The following is a 17777-nucleotide window of genomic DNA, read 5'->3' as shown; positions in this document are numbered from 1 at the left end:
ACACACACACACACACACACACACACACACACACACACACACACACACACACACACACACACACACACACACACACACACACACACACACACACACACACAAACTTTTTACTAAATATTACCTGGTTGGTAAATATCAGTCCGCAACAAGAAACTGGTCAATTGTTTGCCTTTTAAAAACTCCTACCTCTCCTCTCTGGAGGGGCGTCCATCTTTAAAGCTAACAGGTTCCATTGAGTGGTCACTCTTCACGGAGACACAGCTGGGTCCAGGGGAGTCTGCTCTGTCCTGCTGGACCCTTCTAGAAAAACAAGAACCAGGATTAACCAGATTACCATGGATGTCTGAGAGATGCTGTAGTTTTATAATCTCTGACAAATCCTCACCGCTTCTCAATAGACTGATTTCCATCTTTAAGGTGAGGTGGATATTCCATAGAGCTGTAACCCTCCATGGAGACACAGCTGGGTCCAGGGGAGTCTACTCTCTCCTGCTGCGCAGGGCTTCAACACAACACACACACACACACACACAGCTTTTACTCAGACTAATGATGGAGTCATGATATCACTGCTTAGCTCAGAGATGGACAACACATACACACACGCACACATGTGTATTATATCTGGAGGAGAATAGTTCATGCTGAAGTAAACAGGTTAATAAAGTATTCATTCCATATGAAGGACAAGTACAAGGTTCATGATTATATTTAGATCACAGCCCTGCTCATCACCATGTCTACAGTAATGACAACTCCTCAGAGTTACATAACATATAACATTCAGACAGCAACCCCTAACCCTATGCCTAACATCAGATGGCCAGGTTTCTGTCAGCTAGAATAACCTATTAACAGATTAGCAGTTAACAAGTCAGCAAAAATGAACAACTCCCCTTCAAACTACCAAAGAATTTAAATCTTCCTGAAATCCTCTTCCTCTAAAGTTCTGTTCCACCTCTGGCCTCTCATCCTCCCATCCAATCCAAAAACACAAATATTTCCTGAATGGTCAGTAAAAATACTGGTTTATTTAAAACTCCTACCTCTACTCTCTGGGGGGGGCGTCCATCTTTAAAGGTCCCATGGCATTTCACTTTTTGTGGTTTTCTAACATTAATATAAGTCCCCCTAGCCTGCCTATGGTCCCCCAGTAGCAAGAAATGGCGTTAGGTGTAAAACGAGGGTATCCTGCTCTGCCTTCGAAAAAACAAAGCTCAGACGCGCCGATTTTGAATTTGGGACATGTTACTGCCCCTTTCTCTGCTTTGCCCACCCAGAGAATTTGGCCCGCCAATGAGACAATGAGCTACAACCGTGCAAGCGCCACATGTGTGTGTGTGTGTGAATACACACACACTGTAACGCAAATGTTTGTTATTTGGATAACCGTTCTGCTGTTGGTGTTATGGCGCATAACACGTTGGGTTCTCTGACGTCTCTGGTATTTCCACAACAAGACTCGTAGTGGGGGTTATCTCGGCCATGGTTGAGAAGGAATTGGGGGAAAGAAACTTTGGCTTTGACTCCCTGAAGTACAGAACCGCGACGTGGAGGAGAAAGGGATTGTTGCCCGTGATTGTCTCCCGACAAAGCCTTTCTCCTCCATGTCGCGGATCAGTCTACGTCAGATTGCTGTGGAAGTGGAAGAACCAGAGATGTCAGAGAACCTGACGTGTTATGCATTATATGATATTATTTAGATATAGAGCTCAAGGACTCCCGCCGGAGCACCCGGAGTGTTCTACAATATTAAAAAAAAAATATGAACCAGTTTTTTGGGGATTTTGCATAGATGCTGTATCTTTATTATCTTTAACAAGTGCATACCCTTCCTCTCTGGAGTGGCGTGCATCTTTAAAGTGAGGACCCATAGACCAGTCACTCTTCATGGAGACACAGCTGGGTCCAGGGGAGTCTGCTCTCTCCTGCCTCCTTCTAGAAAACCAAACATCAAGTTAAGATATGTGGATGTTTTTTTAATGCGATTATTTGTTTTATAAATCCTCCCCTTTTCTTAGAAGCTACTTGCTGATTTCCATCTTTAAGGTCAGGAGGATGTTGCATAGACCAGTCACTCTTCATGGAGACACAGCTGGGTCCAGGGGAGTCTGCTCTCTCCTGCCTCCTTCTAGAAAAGCAAACATTAAGTTAAGATTTGTGGATGTTGTTTAAGGCGATTATTTGTTTTATAAATCCTCCCCTTTTCTTAGAAGCTACTTGCTGATTTCCATCTCTAAGGTCAGGAGGATGTTGCATAGACCAGTCACTCTTCATGGAGACACAGCTGGGTCCAGGGGAGACTGCTCTCTCCGGCTGGAGTCTTCTAGAAAAACAACATCAGGATTTATGGGTTTTTGATAGATGCTCTAGTTTTATAATCTTTGACAAATCATGACCTCTTCTCAGTAGACTGATTTCCATCTTTAAAGTTATGAGGATGATCCATAGAGCTGTCACTCTTCTTACCGCTTAGCTTTGCTCTGGCGGACATGTTCCTCAGACAGAGTTCCTTTAGAGGTAGGACCCCTCTCCTCTCTCTCCTCATCCATAGTAGACTGGATACCTGGACACAAACACAACTATATATTGTTTCTGCGGATTCTATTTAAGTACCGACTGTAAAATGACTGCAGTGAAGGCTTCCTATCCTCCTCCTGTCAGACATAGACTCACCCTATCACTCTCTCTGTCTAGAGCTACACATTCTATCAAACTCCAGTGGCGGAGTGGTCATCGGGAGAATTCCCGGTGGATCGTTAACGTTTCGGGGCCGCTGGGCTGATTACTGCGAGCTAACAATATTGCATATATTAAATCTCCTTGCTGCGCCGTCCGGCCAGCCTGAGCTGTGCGCTCGCAGCCTCTCACTCACTGCCTCCCACATACAAACACACGCAAGCACTCACAACCTGTTAACGTCACAATCAAGAAGGGCTGGGCGACTAATCTAATTTTGATTGCGTCAAACTTTTTTTTTAATAAAATGTTTTATAGAAAGAACAGCTGGATTCATATTATTTTAGATTGGAACATTTTCTTTTTGACCATTTTGTGAATTTTTGTAAGGCGAAATATCAAAGTTCTCAGTTACAAATTGTTTTTTGGGAGAGACACGCTGAATAAATACATCATGTTTTCAAACTCAAAGATAATCATTTGAATAATCGTGATTTCAATATTGACCAAAATAATCATGATTATGATTTTTCCCATAATCAAGCAGCCCCACAACCAAGTCTATATTTGCAGAGGGGAGTCAACTAGAAAATGCATTTCCTGCAGAATATGCGGTGAGTGCTGCAGTGCAAAGTGAAGTTGAAAATGTTTTAGTAAAGCCACATCATTTAAGACGAAAAGAAATGTTAAAATGAGTAAACAATGTGAACACCACCAACAAATGATTAATCAATTTTGAATACATTTGAGATAAAATATAGAAAAGCTGATCTCTGTGTGCGTGCGTGCGTGCGTGCGTGCGTGCGTGCGGTAGTAACTTGGAAAGGTATGTCATTGACCTTATTCCTTCACAGCTAGTTCCTCGAAATAAGCTCACAAAATGATGAGTCTTATAGCGTTGGACTCCTTTGAGTCTCAGCTTTCATTGTATCATTGTTTGTGTAGATAGCATGTGTTGCAAAATCGGATTGGCAATTTCCAGCCCAACTATAGACTAAAAACCGGCCAATCAACCAAAAAGAAATAATGTATATTTCCCGAAAAACGATTATCCTATACTTCTAACACATCTAAAGGCAACCCAATTATTAACTGTGATGTTATGTGGTATACAAGGAACATCTCATCTATCTCTCACACACAAACCACACAAGGCCTGTGTAAAGAACACACTGACAGCAGCAGAGAATGGGTCTTCAATGAGATTACATTAATACACAACACACAAAATAGGTATGTAAAAGACCAATGGTGAGCACAATTAACACCTGAATGCGACCTAATTGACCTAATAACTTTTATGTTACACACACACAAACACACACACACACGCACAAGCACACGTGCTCTGTATGCAGGGATACAGCCACAGAAAATGTATGTTTGGTACATGAGCTAAAACAAAACCACCCTCAAATTAGTCATGCAAATAATGATCTATAATGAACTATTGCTGCGTTTGAGTATTCTCTGCGAACCAACTCGGATCTCGGATCTGACGCCACACCCACACTTCAAGCGTTTTCTCTCGGTCGTTGGAGAAAAACATGGACACCACCCGGAAAGCTGTTGTCGTGGTAGCATTGGCGCATTGGACAAGGCGCTCCAAAATATGGCATTGATAGATGTTTGAAAAAATAATTTTAATAATCCCGCCAGTTTTTTTCAAAACCAGCTCAAATTATATGTACCCGCCCAATGCTAATTTTTCCTGCTTACCGTGATTAAAAGGAGCCAAATTGCCAAAACAGACGTGATGTGAAGAAGTTGGTTAAGGCATTGTTGTTACCGTTTAGCTTTTACCGGGAGTAAACCACATACAGTATGTAGCACGCACCTAGCCTCTAGCCATATAAACGGGGGTCCCCATAGCATAGTCAAACTGCCCAATCTGGCAACACTGCTAGAAAGTCCTCATGCTATAGCCTCAACTTAAGTCAATGAGAGCAACTGAAAATATACGAAGCCGGTATGAAATGAAACTGTTAAACTGTCCTTCTGAAATGTATAAATGTGTCAGTTTTCAGATTATTATTGATTTAGTAGTTGTAAGTAGTAAGTATCAGAATGGGCTGATGGCTTCGGCGTCCTCCCATTGAAAAAAAATCTTAAAGTTAGTGTGTGATTCCAAGGTAATCTGAACAGTCTCTAGGGGAAAAATTGTGGAAGGAGATGGGTCCAAAAGTTTGTAGAGAATAAGAAAAAGAAGGTAAGAAAGAATAAAACCTATGAAGAACAATAGTTGAGCGCTGCATGTGGCACTCACCTAACGAGCGGCCCCTCCTCAAGTGGCACAGCCCAGGTGTGCAATTGGTCAGAAAGCTAAAGACGTCACATTTTTGACAACATTGAACTCTGGTGCAGGGCCCAGTTTCCCGAAAGCATCGTTAGCCTAAGTGGATCGTGAAGTGCGTCGTACGAGCATCGTACAGTTTTCACACCATTTTCCGAAAGCATCGTTGGTAACGAACGTCGTGAAAACGCTCGTAGCTAACGAGGACTCCAGGGTACCCGTAGGACGATAAAATCAAATGATTCCATTGCTCTTGTGTGGGAGGTCACTTTCGAGCTGCACTTGCTGTCTCCCTCTGATTTTAATTCAACCATCATGGTTAAAATGTCCTCATATTGATCAATGACAGAAGACATAGGCTACTAGACATGCATCATGCTGAGACCAGCGGGGTGTCTTGAGAATTTCTGTAGGCGTTTTTTGTTGCGATTGTTTGCATTAAGCACTGTAGGCGCTTCGGTGAGGCTGTAATGAAGTTCTATTTATTGGACCCTGTCTAGACAGTAACGAACAGCCCTGACCATAGTTAATTTGTAGCATTTGTAGTCTACACTAAGAGTGAACTCATTACTGCATGCGGGTGTCTTCATTCATAAAAAAATGAAAACATTCGGGAGTATGCAATTATACAAATTATTCTAAAGAGGTCAGAGACTCCGTGCGGAGTCCCGCCTTCGAACGGGCCGTGACGAATGGGGGATTTGACCCCCTCGCTTTTACACAGGAAACTTGAGATAAGAAGGTGAAATCGCCAGGCGTCCGAACCGGCTCGGCAGTGTAAAAAGACCTATAGCCAGGGTTCGAGTTAGGTGGGAGCCAGTGGGAGCTGAGCTCCCATAGAGAGAGGTCTGGCTCCCATGAAAGCAGCAAACTCAAATATCTGTGGGGGTCTCTAAAAATACAGAAGCATAATATTGTAATTACAAATTAAGCTTTTTTCCTTCCACATACAGAGTACCGTAATTTTCGGACTATAAGCCGTGCCTTTTTTCCCATTTTTCGATTCTGCGGCTTATATAACGGTGCGGCTAATCTATGGATTTTTACAGCTAACGCCCACTTGGAAAATTAGTATTCAAAGCTTAACTCAGTATTCGGAGCTGCGTTGTTTTTTTTCACGTACGTGACGTTACCAGAGCGAGGGAGGCAAACTATGAGCGTCAGCGACACCAAGCAGAGAAGCGAGAGAGGTAGAGGAAGAATAGATATCTTGTTTCCCTTTACTTTATAACACAACATTAACGGGATCTCGGGAGGAAAAGTAATACTTGACGAAATGCAAACCTTAGCTTAGTTGTTTGTTCACGTTCGCTGTACAGCGCCGCGCCAATCAACTGTGACTGGCTTGCTGCAGAGCGTGAGGGTCTTGGAAATACCCGGACAATATAATGGATAGAATATGGACACATAAGACAATCAATATTCGGTATTTGTTATGGATTTATTGTACAAATTCCCTGAAAAGATGCACGTTCCAGGATGAATTGAAAAGCTCCCGTAAGGGCTGAGATGGCAGAGGACAGCTGATTTGGAACGGAACAACAGCTGTTCGCTTTCACAGGGAAAAACTGAGGAACTTCAACCTACTTAGGCCTACTAATTAACGTTCAAAAGCTATTAAATATTCAACAAAATATGCATATACTGTCAAAATCGGTTCCAGGGAGTATATAGGGATTATTAATGTTTTTGATGGTGTTTTTTTCCGGAACGAGATTTCGAATATTCGCTTGGAAAAACCAACGAGTATTCGAAGCCTGGACCAGCCCTAATGGTAATTAAACATTAAAACACCTGCGGCTTATAGTCCAGTGTGGCTTACATATGTACACATCATTAGGGCTGCAACTAACGATTATTTTAATAATCGATTAATCTGTTGATTATTTTTTCGATTAATCGGATAGAAAAAAAAAAAAAAAAAAATTGGAATTGCCGCATCTTTATTCAAAAACGGAACATTACTTCAAATTCACAGTGCAGACTGAAGTGTAAAAACACCAGGTTATTGCTCCAACGTCCCGGAACTATTAAAAGTAATATTAAATAATAAAAAGATTAAAAAAACATAACTGGGATAACACAAAAAAAAACATACAATGTATGATATACTTTTATATGTATACAAGGGATGTCCATGGTTAACCCGTCAAACCTATTGATACCATTTTCGAGACTCCTTGAAATAGAACTTGTAATATTGCTTTAATTGCTGATAAGATGATGATAGTTCAAGATAGGACATTAAACAGGTCATAATTCTATCTTTACTATCCATTTTATATTACTGGGAAAACAAGTTTTCACCAAAATCTCAATATTTTTTTTTTTTTACTGCTGCATTTGAACGCATCAATCATATTACTGAGCCGACCTGAACACATCACATTTGACACTGTTTGTGACCATTGGTTAGTTGTTTTTTTTAAGCTAACTAGCTCTATATCCTACCGATTTTAACATGGATTTAAAAACTGCATTACTATTTTTAACTGACGGGACTTTCTACACCGTCCGGTTGTGTGATTACTACCGCTGATTTGAATGACTGTTGATGCACGCGGTGCCGACTCCGAGCCCGTCTGCACAAGGTCTGCAGCAGCAGCAGCTGACAGAGTTTTCGGTTGGACTAGACTGATACTGAGTTGAAGTAGGGCTGGGCGATATGGACCAAAAGTCATATCTCAATATCTTCAAGCAGAATAGCGATATAAGATAAATATCGATATTTGTGGGGGGGGGGGGGGGGGCGGCGCGCTCCGCGCTCAGATTTGATGTTACTATTTCTACCGTTCGGAATTGAATACAGTTTGATGGTTGAATAAACCGCGGACTAGACACTGCCTCCGCCTCGTATTTAAGAACATTATAATATATAACATCACGGCCAAAAGCTTTGTGCGCCTCCGAAATATTATGCACCGTAACGACTGCGTGGGGGGGGCGTTGCATGTCATGTCCCATGACATGCTATTTTATGTATTCTTTAATATTGGTATTAGTGGGCAACTAACACAGTATTCAAAGACGTTCCCGAAATTCTGCTGTGGTGCAGAGTTACAGCCACTCCGAGCCAGTCGCACATTGAGCTTCCCCCAAATGCGCTGTTTTGGTGTCTGTAGCTATAATGCATATGAGGAGGAGCGAGGCGGGTCAAGGAGGAGGGTGGGGGTGTGGCCCTGAGCAGCTTGCAGCCACGGTACTATGCGCTCTGTTAACAGTGGATGTATCGCAATGGCGAGGCGCACACAGCCTTTAACCGTGTTCTGTAAATATTCTAGAAAACACGGGAGGCATGTCGCAGTTCAGGTACTTCAGCGAGTCAAAGCCAAAGTTCCTTTCCCCCAATTCCTTCTCAACCATGGCTGAGATAACCCCCACTACAGTCTCGTTGTGGAAATACAAGAGACGTCAAAGAACCGACAAGAAACACTTGCGTTACAGTGTGTGTATTCACACACACATGTGGCTCTCGCACGGTCATGTCTCTGGGCGGGCCAGGCAGAGTAAGGGGAGGAGCTTAGATGCTTTGTGACAGACCTAAAGACATTCCAAATCAGCGCGCCTGAGCCTCCGTTTTTTTCAAAGGCGAGCAGAACAGCTAGTGCTCGTTTTACACCAAACGCAAGTTTTAGCCACTGGGGGACCATAGGCAGGCTAGGGGAACTCTTATTTATGTTAGAAAACCTCATAAAGTGAGATTTTCATGTCATGGGACCTTTAATGTTTTATGTTTGGGTCTCGCGGAGTGAGAAACCTTGAAGTTACTGTGGAGTTACCGTTATTACTATACCTACCTACCGTTTCGATTTACAATTACTATTCCTACCATTCAGAATTGAATACAGTTTGATGGTTGAATAATATATAATATCACGGCCAAAAGCTGTGTGCACCTCCGGAATATTATGCACAGAATTGCAATCCTTTGGTTGCGACAGTTTTTAAGCACTCTCTACAAATTACGGGATTCTGTAATTCGTCAGACACCTTATATCCAAACCATTTCCATACTATGGAGGGAGCCGTTGGTCTTTCGCTTGCAAACAAGCTTCTCGGAGCTGCTTGTGCAGGCGGACTCCATAGCTGTGTTCGAAATCGTTCCCTATCACGGATATAGTGCACTATATAGGGTGCTCGCCATTTTGTAGTGGTGTTCGAATTCTCAGTGGTTAATTTCATGCACAATATAGTGCACTTAAAATACCCAATGAATAGTGAACGATTTCGAACACGGCTCATGTTTCGCGATTTCAAAAAGTGAAGTGAGTCAGTGGAGGGGGGGGGGGGGGGGGGGCTGTGTGTGTGAGCCGGAGGCAGAGCGGGAGAGACATAAGCAGAGTTACGAAATAGCAGGCGCGGTTTGAAACTGGTGTTATTTGGAACAATGTGCTGTAATTTCAACGCAAATTTAATTATATCAATATTGACGATATGGTCTCGTTTCATATCGCGTTTCAAAAAATATCGATACATTTTAAATATCGATATATCACCCAGCCCTGTGTTGAAGGAGTTTTTTTAACCCAAAGACAGTGAAGGTACAACACTTTTATGTAGGCCTACAGTCCAGTTTTAAGATATGACCAAAATACAAGCTGTGGTCGCTCACACTAAAGCTCGCTGTGCGCGTGCATGAACCGTGAACCAACCTGTCGGCGGCTGGCTGTAAACAGTGCTACGCCTATGAGTAACTTATTAATCGCGCGACACAACGAATCGACGACCAAATTCGTTGCCAACGTATTTAGTAATCGATTTTTATCGATTTTATCGATTTGTTGTTGCAGCCCTACACATCATTCAATTTAGCTGCTGCGGCTTATACTCTGGTGCGCCTTATAGTGCGGAAAATACAGTAATATTGACGTTAAGTGGGATAATAGAACGCCGGTCATTATCGGGAAAATAAGCCCGGACAGGGCGAACCGGACACCGACGCGAAACGGAGGTGCTTCGACCTGAAAGGGCTTATTTTAGATAATGAGCGGCTACTTGCCAAACTAAAAAATAACTTCACAAGGTGTCTTTTTACAATTTATTTGTTACCATACGTAGTGTTTATCAGCAGAGAAATAGTTAGCCAAAGACGTTGACGTCGCTTAGCAACCGAAGAAGCTGGCATTGTTGTGAAGGGCCCATGCAAGTGAACGGAGACCCCCACAGAGATGGAATTATAACTCGAACCCTGCCAATAGCCTACTTCGTCCTGCACAACAATATGGGCAGGATCTAGACCAAGCTCTCCTAATTGGGTCAGCAATAGCCGTCTTTGAATGATAATGAATGAATGGAACGTTAAGTGGGAACGTTGAGGCGTATATATGATCATTTTCTATTCCGCATAGAAATCTATGCGGATCAGATGTGTCCATGTAAACGCGGCTACTGAGGCCGCACACTGCACAATGTTATGAGTACCACAAAGGACAGGATGCAGTTTCTAGGAGCAAATTGTAATATTGCAGGGAAACAGGACAAATACTATGATTGCAAAATACGAAGAAATATGGGAAAAGATATGCTCTAATATGTAGGCCTTACTAGCCGCGTTTACATGGAAACATCTGATCCGCATAGATTTCTATGTGGAATAGAAAATGATCATGTATACGCCTCATTCGGAATACAATTATCTGTTCGGCATAGATTCTATGCCGAATAGAAGAGGTGGTGTAGTCCGTTTTAATCGCCATGTATACACTCATTCCGAATAGATTGGGGTTTAACTTAGAGCAGCTGCAGTAGTTCGCAATTGGTCCACTGAGCTCCGTCGGTACTTTTAAGCACACCGAACTTCACCGCTGTCAAGGAAAGTGGATTTATTGCCTGATTCACGTCTTTGTTATCATTCCGTAAAAGTAGTACGGTAAGCGTGTCCGGTTGCTAAGCAACGGGACATGGGTGTTTATTAATGACGTGCTCGCGTATCGTAGTGTCCGTGTGCGTCCGAGATAACTGTAAATGAGTAGGCTACTACTAGTACCTTTGCAGGCTGAACGTTAAAATACTTCTTAAATTAGAGAGATCACTCTCTCCCACCAGTCTTGGCTGCGGACTCGCATTCAAATTCCTCTTGTTTGCGGCGGAGGTGGGGGGTAAATATAAAGATCGGACGAGAAATTGACGTAGCTGTGCTGTCCTCCTTCTTAATTGAAGGAACAGGCAGAGAAAAGCTCTCACCTGCTGTGCTTTCATTAAAATCAAATTCACAATGCCAAATAGTGATAAGACGTCCATTATGTCGCCACCGGTCCAGAGATGGGTCAGGTATGCGAGAGACATAACGGACACTTTTGTTACTGCCATGTATACAGTACATTCGGATCACATTTTAGGAACAGATCAATTCCGCATAGAAATCTATGTGGATCATATGTGCCATGTAATAGAGTCCACCTGTTTGCATCATGGAACTTCCGGACTGAAAGTCGGTCCCACAGTATGTGACTATTGCCGCGTTTCCACTGCAGGGTGCGGTGCGGCACGGATTGCGTTTCCACTGCCAAAAGTGGGCGTGACCCGGACTGAGCCGTACTCGTTTTGCCCTTGTTTTCAGTACTCCTCCGTTGGGGTACTGAAAAAGAGACCAGACGCCTGAAAGGGTACCGGAAAATTCGAGCTACACACCCCCTCCATTGACTGGTCGACAGAATCGTCACTTCCGGGCGACGTGGGGATAAAAACAAGCAAACAGTAGCCTCGAGGTATGATTCTTTACAATGAACATGTCGCGTAAAACGCTTGCTTGGGCGAACAAGGAGGTGGAAACGTTCCTCTGCATTCTTGGGGAGGAAGACGTGCAGAGGGAGCTTGATGGAGCAGTGAGGAACCGTTTAATGTGGAACGCGTTCAACTTTTCCATTGTTTTTATTGAGCAGGCTACACTGTGTCGCGCTGCTATGATGTCCCATATGATGTCGACATCCGGCCTACCATAAAGGGTACTGTCGGCGGTGGAAACGCGACCTCGGAACTGAGCTGGGCTATACCGCCCCCTCCCTACTGTACTGAGGCGAACCGAACTGTACCGCACCCTGCAGTGGAAACGTGGCATATGACACCATCAGTGTGTGACTATCATGTAGACGTACTGACTCTGGCTGTTTCCCAATGTCAAGGAAGCATGCTCAACGGCCGCCCTTTTAAGGACGCTACGTCATAGAACGCCGACAAGCACTGTTCCAATGTTGAGGACACTAGAAAGCCGCGCCATTTTTGCGTCCTTTGTTTTGGAGAATTCCGAGATTTTTCAAGGATGCATCGCTGCATCCTAGACGAGCCAAAACTACCCACAATCCTCTGCGTTCACTGGGCGGGTTCTTGAAAATGGCAGAGCAGTACACGTTCGAATGAAGTGAAGTTATATTAGTTTTCGGAAATATTTTGTGCCGTATTGCTTTTTATAGATTCATCATGTTAATGCAAATAATCAAGCCTAAAGACCTGTGCCACTTTTCAAACGTTTTTGCAACTTAATGATATGTTGCTATATTTTGCATGGACGTAGCTGGTGTTAAACACCACTGTCACCAGGGGCGGACTGGCCATCGGGAATACCGGGGACATCCCCGGTGGGCCGATGGCCGAAAATATAAACCCACCGGCCCATCATTATTATGTACCGGCCCACGCCCATCAGCGCATCAGCCCTACAATGGTTAACACAGCGGCACAAGCGTAATTTTCTCCAAAAGCTATAGGCCTACCTATGTAATCGCACTGACTGATTTTTATACTGCTACTCGCAATCCGTCTTCACACTCATGGTGACTATTTTTCGATTTTTTTTTAAGTGTCTTCTAAAATGTGTTTTACAGACTTCGGAAGTCCAAAGTAAGAAAAGATCTCCACCTTATTAATAAACACCTCTAAATTGGTTCTTACACAGCCGAAGTGTTCTCAGCTGTGCGGATTGAGGTAGAGAATTTGGATTTGCATACATACACGCAACGCGGCACCCAGTTCTACGCATGCGCTCAACGGTGGTTCCTATTGGCTCGCCGATTGACGAGTTGGTTTTGTCTGCCAGTATGGCACTCCCGCCGTTTTTTAAATAAGAAACGGACGAGAGAAGCTCCTTATTGGAGAGTCGAACTCCGTAGCTCCGCCCCCGGTGGTAGCGGACCTAATGGAAACCGTATTACTCTGGTTTTTCCCTTCACTTTTCATTGATTTCATGAAGGACGGATTGGGGCCGGAGTCTTTGCAGATTCACTTTTTTCTCTTGATCATTGCCTTGCTTGATCTAGGAGGAATTCGTTTTTTATTAAGCTGTTGTGTTTTGCACATCCTCTGCTTTTTTGAGTCTTCTGTGCCCTGGTGACTAAAGTTTCTTGACTGGGGTCTAGCAGGAGTACATTGATTAAGCTCCGCTCGCAGCTTCACCTTAGCCCATAAGGCGAAGCCTAGACGGCGTAGCCTACATGAAATAGAACGATAGTTATGATATTATAACTCTAGTTCTATGATTGTAGGCGTAGCCGTCTAGTTTCCCACCTGCTGTACCCTCCAAATGGGACAAGCCCATAAGGCTAGTCATCTTGCAAGGACTGTCCAATCTGTTGCTACCGAGTTCTGAAGCAGTACAACCTCCTGACAGATGCATACCACATCATAGGCCTTGCATACAGGTTCCTGCTTACCCTCTCTGTCACACAGGTAGCATGTGAGCGAAGCTTTTCAACCCTGAAATACATAAAAAACAGGCTCAGGAGCTCGCTCTCTAAACAGCACCTGGAGGCTTTTATGTTGATGGCTACTCAAACAGATGTTTTGCAGATGCTGGACAGTGAGAAAATCATTGACGGCGTTGCAGAAAAGAGTGAGCTGCTGCAAAAACTACTCATGTAGTGGGCTTATAATAAAACTGTTATAGTATGGAGTATACTTATATTGTTTTTTATATCCATATATATATATATATATATATTTATTTATAACCATATATATTTATTTATTTATTTATGAGCTTAAAGAACCTGGGCTGACAGAGTTAGTTTAGGTTCTGTTATGTAACTTACTGTTTTGTTATGCACCTTCAGCACCCCTACACACACAAACAATCACACACCCAGCATGCAACACTACTGATACCACTGATGTTCACACCCCATCGTATGTTCTGTTCTGTTCATTTCTAATGTATTGTTCATACTAATTCTACCCTCTGATTCCAGTTTCTTTATTGTGTGGTATTTCTCTGCTGACATTCATTCCTTAAGGCTTTGTAGTTATACTTGTATAACCATCTGATACTAGCCAAGAGGTAAGCATATTCATCTAGCAAACTATACCTACCTTGGAGTGTTACAATAGCCAATAATCATTTTATTCCATGTGTCCATCCAGGCAAATTGGTGGATCCAAATGTTATTAAAAAACAAACATACATATATGATGTAATTTCTTTGTAATCATCCAAAATAATGTTAAGTGTATGGGTATTTTTCCCAGAAGGCCACTGACTGTTCGATACGCGCGATCCATTGAGTGGGCCGCGCGCCGTGTATTGAGTGGGCCGGTCCGACAGAAACTCCCGGGCCACTTTTTTCCCCCAGTCCGCCCCTGACTGTCACCAATGTCAATTTACTCGCTCACAAGATTACATTATTTATGTATACCTATTTATGTTTACATAAATAGGTATTTATGTATGTTTTGTATACCTATTTTATTTAACAATTTCTCTTCCTGAAAATGTTTCTGCTCTCTGAACAGAGGGCATAAAATAATCAGATGAACAATAAAAAAAACAAAAGAAACATTCACTTTTGTTTGAAAAAAGAATGAATATATAATATAATATGCATCTTCTATAAGGAGGTGGTAAATACAGGATGCAACTCATGCAGTGTGAACCACAGTGGTATAGTGGGGGCTGGGGGGGGGCTACCTAACTCTGCAAACTAGGTGTCTGTGGTCTATTTTGCATTCTGCAAGTCAAAATATAATCGACTACTGAGTTCAAAGCACAATGTGGAAGTGTGACACAAGCCCATCACTGCAGATCTAACATTATTTGCATATTTAACATATTATTTCCATGATTGCCATGACACTGAAACACATTGAATATGCTTCCATCCGCACATATATAAAATGGACATAAACAAATACCGGTATGCAAAGATAAAGAATAAAAGAATGTATTCATTTTCAATCAATTCCGATTAGAATTTATAACGTGAAAACTTTATTTATATTAGTTACATTCTTTATCCAACAGGTATTGCACAAAGCTATTGAACTGGTAGATTTCAGCTTATTTCTAAACTGTTTGTATTCTAATGCGTTGTGGTCAAATAAATATCGATCAGCTTGATTGCTGCCATGTTTTATTCATAAGCGCACATGTGTTTACAAGCGGACACGCAGTATTAAAAAGCGGAAGCGCTTCCACACTACCAAGTCGTTCCCAAAGTCCGACGTTACAAACGCTAGGAAGCACTCGAGCTAGCACTCTAGTCTCATCTCCATAGGACGCGACTAGCAAGGACGCGTCCTAGCAAGGCTGCAGCCTTCACTTTGGGAAACAGCCTCTGTCTAGACTAGCTACACACTGTCACACTACAGATCTCACCCCCCCCCCCCCCCCCCCCCCCCCCCCCCCACACACACACACACACACACACACACACACACACACACACACACACACACACACACACACACACACACACACACACACACACACACACACACAGTTTCTAACACGTTCATTTAATTATGGACAATTATTTATTTCCCTTTAGATCCAATAGTTATAAACCATCATTAACAAATGACCAATGAAGCTCCACGATAAAAGTCCACAAACGACCAAACTGACCTCCCTACAGAATAAAAATCCACGGAACAAACCAACAGTTCTGTCCGGTTCCCGTACCATAGGATCCGTATATAAAAGCGCAAAACACGATGAAACTAGTTATTGGTGTTCTGACTCATACTCCTTCGTTTAAAACAGCGCCTCTTTTACCCCAAAAACATTGAAACAGTTAACATGTAGGCTACTGGAAACTAATTCATTTAGCAGGAATACATTAATTTAGTAAGAATAGGCCTACATCACCAGTCATCAGAAGAAAACATGAATTGAGGAAACGGTACCTTATCTTCTATGTGAGGCAACGTGTGCTGTCCGTGTAGTGTGGAAATATAGAAGCACAAAAGCAAGGAAAGGAGGAAGTAAAGACATTTAGGTACTCACCAAAATCAGAGAGGGAGTAAAGACTGAGCTGCTGGGCTCCTCGGTGCAGACGGATCAACGGAAGAGCTTTGAGCAACAGCTAACTGCGTCACATCGTTTATGTGAAAAGTGAAACTAAAGCTTTTGGTGTGAACGCGGTAAGCCTTCAAGGGTATAAAGTAATGCTGTACTTTGTATCATCTGTGGTGAAATCCTGGGACTCTCAAAGTATCAAAATACAACTGGAGAAAAAGAAGCCAAGGAAACACTTGGAACACTTTTCCGAGTTAGGAGACATTAAAGACAACAACCAAAAAAAACAACCTTGAAGCGTATCCACGCTGTCATGAACAACTCAGATCAAATCAGGACACAGACCCAGAAGTAAGTTATAACCTGAGGCTTCTTCTGGCTGGTGGTACCTGGGTTTCGAAAAATAGGGGGGGGGGGTGTTCACTGAGCCCTGAGGGTGACGCTTCGCTCCCTTGTGGACACACACCTTGCTGGAGAGGAGTAACAATACTCTGATTCCCTACATCTGTTTATTTACAGACGTATCTAAGATGGATTCATTTAATTGTTTCCTTCATTCCTCCTGCCGTCTTCATCTAATGAATGATTCCCACAGTTGTTGGTGTTTAGTTTCGATGCCAACCGTGTCATGTCTACACCCAGATGAAACTCCTCAGTCCTCAGTCAGTGTAGATAAAGACACTAGAAACACTGCCCTCTGGTGGTCGTACTTGGTTAAGCACAAACAACCTTTTATTGATTGATTCATTTAAAGGCCCACTATGCAACTTTTTTAGCCAAAATTACATTAAGTATGCAGGTTGAGAGTTATGCTGATGGTTCTGCATCCACTTCTGGGTCGATTGGTGGGTGTGTCATTTTCCCATGTCGCCTCTACAGTGAAAAAGCGCATATGCAACTTGATGTGTTCGGACCGAGCGCACCCGGATGTGACGCGGCGGAAGTATCCTCGAAAATGTAGTCAGATTGTAGTTTCGAAAATGCTTTACGGCACAGACACACACCCAAACATGGCACCGGCTAGATATAAACAGCCAGTTGCGAGGCAATTGTTGCATTCATCATGGATCAATCGACTGATAAGGGACCCAAGAGGCGACCGCCGGTGGAACAAAAGAAGAATGGACCAGAAAAGAGATCAGACACGAGTGAAAGGGGAACTATGCAACGTTTTTGGCTTGATTTACCTTAATATAACAGGCTAAGAGTCATTGCGATGGTTCTATTATACATTTTTGTTCGATTGTTCGTTGTTTCGACTCACCCTTGCGCATCTTGGCGGAGAAAATGAATATGTTTCTGCCGTCGACCCGCCGCCCACTCTCGCGGGAGTCTCGTGTCTCGCGAAGTAAAGAATTGCTTTACGGCACAGACCCCCAAACACGGAACCGGCTCGATGTAAACACAAGTCACTAAGGGATTGTTATATTCATCATAGATCAGCCGAATAAAAAGAGACAAGAGAAACCCAATGTCGGAGGAACAGAAGAAGAGAAAAGGGAGACTGACCGGCAGAGAGGCCAGACACGAGTAAACGTTGGGCAAGCTTTTCAGGAATAGCGTGAACTGAAAGAAAAAGAA

At 43.0% G+C, this 17777-nt stretch overlaps 1 long non-coding RNA gene across 1 annotated transcript; it reads right to left on the bottom strand.

Moving 5' to 3' along the window:
• Nucleotides 1–240: 240 nt before the first annotated feature.
• On the bottom strand, nt 241–16937 carry LOC115536847 (uncharacterized). Its single transcript, XR_003974722.1, has 5 exons — nt 16185–16937; nt 2470–2566; nt 1831–2326; nt 386–502; nt 241–300 (listed from the first exon to the last, which is right to left on the bottom strand). It is a non-coding gene; the product is annotated as an uncharacterized LOC115536847 (long non-coding RNA).
• Nucleotides 16938–17777: the final 840 nt, after the last annotated feature.

Source organism: Gadus morhua, chromosome 23 (genome assembly GCF_902167405.1).
Source record: "Gadus morhua chromosome 23, gadMor3.0, whole genome shotgun sequence".
Lineage (NCBI taxonomy): Eukaryota > Metazoa > Chordata > Actinopteri > Gadiformes > Gadidae > Gadus > Gadus morhua.
The sequence above is the reverse complement of the archived record's forward strand: the minus strand, read 5'-3'. Positions and strand labels throughout refer to the sequence as shown.